Raw genomic sequence first — 6,116 nt, 5'->3', positions numbered from 1 at the left:
TCCTTGACTTCTTAAGCATATTGCAAGGGCTTATAATAAACACAAAGCTACTCTTCAGGATGTGCTATGGTGTATACGGTTGTGTGTCCATGTCTAAAGGGCTAGACTGATTTATTGTTTGCTTGCTTGTTTTCCTTTCAGTGCTGGGGACTGAACTCAGGGCCTGGCCCACACCCATACCTTCTGTTTTACTTTTTCTTTCTCCCTTCCCCCATTCACCTTTCTTTGTTTTAACTTAGTGTTTCTCATTTTTTTCTCTTAACTTTTCTTCATCTCCTTTATAATTGTGCTGTGCCATTACTTTTATTTATTGTCATATAATCACCCATAACATCCTTTCTCTTCTGAATTTTTACCTCCCCTTGGCTATGGCTTCAGAATGCAAAGACACTGCTTGTCAGGATAGTGTGTAAAATAAGAATCAACCGAGTCCTTCATTAAACACTACCTCTGTTCAAACTATGTGTGATCGTTGTGACTTTTATTTTGGCTACCTGCAGACTTCTGGACCCTAGCTAGGGCCTGGATAATGGGAAATTTTTAAATGTGCAAACTGGCTTCTGAGGGGTTAACACATGGTGATAATTGTATTAGTCGGCTTTCCTGTTACTGGGACACAATATCAACGCCCACGACTTAAAGGAAGAGAAGTGTAATTCAGCTCACTTTGTAAGTGTTGAGTCCATATTCAGTTGGCTTCAAGGCAGAAATAGCATGATGGAAGGCACGGGGGGTGGTGCGGAGCTGTTTAATCCATGGCAGCCAGAAAGCAAAGAGAAAAGGGAGGAACCTTGGAGGGAAATAAACCTCCCACAGGGTACCACAGTGACATGCCTTCTCCCACCAGACCCTACCCCCTGACAGCACAATTAGCCATATACTTATCAACAGATTAATCCACTGGTAAACTTAGAGGCCCCACGATCCAATCACATTCCAAAAGCCCCACCTCGGAATATATGAGACTTCAGGGAGGCATTTTAGATCTAAACCATAAAAATAATTGAAATCCATGGTGACTCTGAGATGCCTACCAAACTGTCATGCATAAAATAATACATACTAGATATGATTTAGATTTAAAGTATTTCATAAGATTACAACCCTTTGGAACCTGATGGTTCACTTCCAGAATCTATGGCAATATTCTGATGGATTTCAGATGAACCAAAAGCTGTTGCCAGATATCTTCCCCCCCTCTCTCTTGCACACGCTCAGACACTTGGCCTACTGTGCATTCGTATTACAGCTTGAATTCTCCCAGGAATGAGGAGGGCTGCAGACCAGACCGTTCACAAGCCCACCCTGTGAGACACAGAGCTGTGGTAGGAACGGCCTGGCCTGCCCACCACTCCAACTGGCCTGGTACAAGCTCATTCCCTTCACTCGCTGGGGCCCTGCCAAGGCGGGGCAGTCAAGCCTGCTTTCAGTTCCTTGAACACTCATTTCCTCCAAAGAGCCTTTACCCAAGAGTTCCCACTGCCGGGAAGTTCTCCTTCCCCAGGTCCTGCAACCTAGTTTTCTCCTACTCAGCTTAATCACACTTCCCTAGGAGAGCCTGGCTGCTCTGCCAGGTCAATTTGCCCTATTACACACGCAGCAGCTATGTGGACTTCTCCTAGGAGCCCTTATCTGAGTTGTAATTTTTCATTTAGTTGTGTGCAGGATAGATTGCCTGGAAAAATAGTAGGTGCTCAATAAATATTTGTTCACTCTACAGAAGGGAGGGAGCAAGGGCACTTCAGCCAGACTGGCCTCCTCATTGTGGTTAACATCAAGGTGTGCCGGGAGAGTAATTTCTAACAGCTTATAGTCACTCAATTGCTGCCAAAGCTCACAGGTCTTTCCTTTCAAGAAAAGAATAAAATCTACTGGATGAACATTCAGCAGCATGGTGTGAAGCTATTACTGCTACATTCTGGAAATCATCACATTATTCCAAGCAAAAAAAAAAAGCAGAAAATCTTCCCAAACAAATGTCAAAAACTTTACCACACTGTCATGCATGCTGCCTGTAGCATTTGTCTTTTGTTAATTTTTTTTTTCCTGGCTTTCATCTCAAGTGTCTCTCAAGTTTTGGCAATTTCAAGCCTTCCAGTTACCATGGAAATAGGAAACAATGATCTCAAAGACTAGGGGTGGGGATATATCCAGCCTATTGGGGTCCTAGAGTTTTCAGCCTTTAATAGTATTTGTGTATCAAGGGAGTGGATTTGAAATACATGCTTCTGTGTCACCAACACACGTTTACCTGCGAGCCTATGAAGTGCCAGGCATTGTTCTCTGCCAGGAATTCTCCATCTCCAAATTGCTACTTTAAAAATAATCAAAGCCCAGGGATTTAGCTCAGTGGCCGGTGCCTGCTTCACAAGGTCAAGGACCAGAGTTCGATTCCCAGTACCAAAACAATAATAATAATAATAATAATAATAATAATAATAATAAAGCTCCCCAGATGTGGGCTCTCAGCTTTACCCTAAGGTCACATTGTAGAGCAGGGACTATGAACTCTGAGACCCTTTCTCTTATTCTGGATACCCACTGGACTCCAGATATTTTGTAGAGCTCTTCCTAATATGCTAGAAATGTGAGTTATGAAGAACCTTACTGTATATGTTCAGATTTAGTTTTTTCTGTTTGTTTCACAGATAGATTTAAGTATCTTAACTTCCAGGGTAAGAAAACATTTGATGTTGCTTTTGTTGTTGCTGCTCTATAACTTAATTAATTAATTTATTTATTTATTTGTGGCACCAGGGATCGAACTTGGGTCCTTGTGCCTGCGAGATGGCAAGGCACTGAGCCACAGATGGCGGAACCACTGAGCCAAATCCCCAGCCCTACTGTTCTATAACTTTAACAGGTAATAGTGCATACATCTCCAGAAAATTTGAACAAGAGATATTGAAATTTTTGAAAATTCTGGGAAGGTAAGAAAATAGTTTACTTACCTTCTTAATAGGCAAGTGCCCACAATTTAAGGTCCTGTTAGTATGGCTTGATTTCTTTCTGATTTTGAACGTAGAAACTATGTGCATGGATATGACTACACGAATTGGTTTTAACATGTTAGAATTCGCTGCATTATAATAATCCACACCTTAGGCCACCAAAAAGTGCAAAAGTTCCCTGAGGAAAAGATACTGAAGATTCTAAAAAACAACTACTAGTTTGTTTCTGCATGGAAGTTCAGCTTGCTGGCCTCTCTCCCTCTCCTTTTAAAGATATATTCTCTATTAAGTAACAGATGAATCGCATCCCACTGCAAGTCCCTGCCCCACTGCTGACTACTCTTTCTCTCCTGTAATCATGGCCTTAGGAATACACAGAGGATGCCTCTACCAAAAAAGATGTTTGAGGCCAAATCTCCAGACTAAATATATTTCCCAACTTCCAATGCAACCATTAGAGATTTCATTCTTTGGACCTTCATGAGATCTCTTTTAAAAATATTCTCCAAGGGCCGGGGATTTAGCTCAGTTGTGGTTAGCTCAGTTGTGCCACTGCCTGCCTTGAAAGCACAAGGCCCTGAGTTCAATCCCTGGTACCAAAAAAAAAAAAAAAAAATCCTTTAAAGGGCTAAAAGTGGAAGTCATTAACAGTTTATGCTCCCAAGGGATTCTTTAAGCTGAGTGCCAGCCCCTATAGAGAATTAAAGTCAGAACAGGCCCTGAAGGGTGGTACTAGTAGGGTGAGGGATTCTGTGGCCCATGGGGTATGGGGGAACTAAATGAATTTCATTAATTCCACCTTGGATTTCACACCTTCAATTCATGGACTGTCCTTGAAGGTTTCTTCCTCCAGAATCTTCTGTTGCATATTTATTTCCTTTGCCTAGATTTTTCTCTGTGTGTGGCTGTGCGTACACATCATAGCTACATGCGAATGTCTGTTTCTGTCCCCAGACTTTCTTTGTCGTGTGACACCAGCTTGTCTAGCAGTGCTAATCATAAAAAAATTAATTCAGATCACTTTTGGATGATTTAGGTTTTTCAGCTTCATTAACAGCTAATCACTGCACAATGGATTACTCAACTAGGCTGTGAAATTTGCTTTCAAGGTGGCTACACTAACTGGAATGATCATGCCAGGGGGACTTCAGGAGGGTATCATGTACGCACAGCTATTATGTCTTCTGCGGGATCGTGCTTTTGTCTGTGAACTGTCTGTGCATGTTCTTGGCAGGTCCCCTTCCTTATTCTCCATTCACTGCTCTACCTCAGCCTCTTCTGGCTCTACCTTCAGAAGCCTCTGTCACCAAACCTTTCATGGAGAGTGAGAGCTCAGTTGGGCCTTGCATCGTGCTGTGAGGAGTGTCCCTGTGTGCCTTTAGGTGAAGCAGGCCAGCCAACTTCACCCCATCAGGGTTCAGAGTGAAGCTGGGAGGTGAAAGATGTGTAGCCAGAAAGCTGGGAAAGATGCCACTGGGGACACAGCCAGGTGTCTGGCCGCCCTCAGAAAACATTCCTCTTGCCATGCCCTGAGGAACAAAACATCAGTGACAGAGGCATGTCTCTAGAGCCAAAGTCACATATGAGCGCTTTCTCCAACCACTGAAAATATTCTGGTGGGACTTTTAGTCGGCCTGAGAGCAACTGAGAGCCCCACCTCCACCCCACACAGAAACCCACCCCCCAATTCCTGCACTGGCTTTGACCAACAAAACTCAATTTAGCTCCAGTGGTAGCTGATTGGGGTAGGGCACTGGAGGCCAGCCCTAGCATCCACAGTCAAGTCCCGTAACACAGGCCACTAACTTCTCTGGCCACACAGAGTGCTCGGTTAAGTGGGACCAACCCTGTTTACCTTTGACAGGAGCCATATGCAAGGGCTGGTTGGGTCTGTCAGGGGTTTTCTCTTAACATTTGTCAATGACCATTGTCAGGTGTTGCTAGGGTTGCGGGAGAAAGATTTCATTTGATTGGCTAAGCAACTGTATTCCTTAACCAATCCAAATGCTGTGCCTGGGGGAGGGGTGCTTAACAAGATAGAACAATATCAAGCACAGGCAGACGCCTTCCGTATACTAATAAGGCGTCTGGAAAAATGGAATTATAGTGTGTAGGAATCCCATGCCCCATCACAGCTCAAGCCATGGCCTGGTTGCTGCTCAAAATGTTACAGTATAAGTTAAAGTCATTCTCACTGATGGGAGGATGTCAAGATTTCAAAGCAGGCGAGTAACCATCCTCAGGAGGAAGTAAAACTCCTTGCTCATTGTGTTTTACAGCCTTCCTTAGTAAAACTGCTGAATTGTAATTTGAAATATTCCACCCTTTCAAATAAATAAGCACAGCCCTTAAAAACAGGAAGTGAGAGAGTCTCACACGTAATGTCAACTAAACAGTCACAGATTCTCCATCCCAAGGAAAAGTTGAAAATCACAGAACAGTCAGACAAATTCATTTTAGAATGATGGCAACGAGGGTCACCGCCAAGGGAGGCATTATGCCTCTGGCAGCACACTCTGGGGCTGAAACCTGAATGCTAATTAGGAAACAAATGACAGACAAATATTACCTTGAAGGGAAATTTGGATCTGGCCAGATCATAGACATTTGAAGATTCAAATAGACCTCATGGCACTGAGGAAAGTCAGAGTATCCTTGATGGTAGCAATGGCCGAGCCCTCAGAAAGTATAACTGCCAGGAAGCCAGCTGTTTCTGCCAAACTCTGGCGGTAGATAAAAAACAAACACCATTATCTTGCCTGAAAAGTAAGTCAACAGTCTGTATAATATTCCTTTCCTATTTAGTTATCAATGGAATCACCAAACTTTTGCATTTTTACCTCAGTTTTTATTCAGTTACAAGAGGTTTCTTAAGCCTTCCTTCCCCTCTCAGACCCACACCTTAAAAAGATGGAGCTGCCACTCAAGAATATTAGTGGAAGGAAGAAAGGGAAAGAGGAAGGAAGGAAGAGAAGAGGAAAAATAAGATGTGTGTTTTCTATGCAGCCCACCCCCTGCTGCCCATGGCTCCTGTCCAGCCTACTTCCTTCTGCTCACCAAGGACACCATAGCCAAGCGAGGAAGCTTTAGTTTAGTTTCAGGCTTAAATGGGTTTCAGAGATCTCCACTGTATGTCACATAAATTTTTTTTTTTTTTTTTTTTTT

At 43.2% G+C, this 6,116-nt stretch overlaps 1 long non-coding RNA gene across 1 annotated transcript in view; it reads right to left on the bottom strand.

The window, feature by feature from the left end:
* Window positions 1-3,594: 3,594 nt before the first annotated feature.
* The window catches only part of LOC117285198, a 56,587-nt gene continuing 54,065 nt past the window's right edge, over window positions 3,595-6,116 (bottom strand). Inside the window, exons 3-4 of the long non-coding RNA XR_004516161.1 lie at window positions 5,521-5,674; window positions 3,595-4,480 (exon numbers count right to left, since the gene is read on the bottom strand). This is a non-coding gene — a long non-coding RNA (uncharacterized LOC117285198). The remainder of the gene's footprint in view (window positions 4,481-5,520; window positions 5,675-6,116) is intronic.

The sequence above is a fragment of the Fukomys damarensis genome, unplaced genomic scaffold, assembly GCF_012274545.1.
Source record: "Fukomys damarensis isolate Sample0158 unplaced genomic scaffold, DMR_v1.0_HiC HiC_scaffold_1, whole genome shotgun sequence".
Lineage (NCBI taxonomy): Eukaryota > Metazoa > Chordata > Mammalia > Rodentia > Bathyergidae > Fukomys > Fukomys damarensis.
This window is presented reverse-complemented; position numbering and strand designations above follow the sequence as displayed.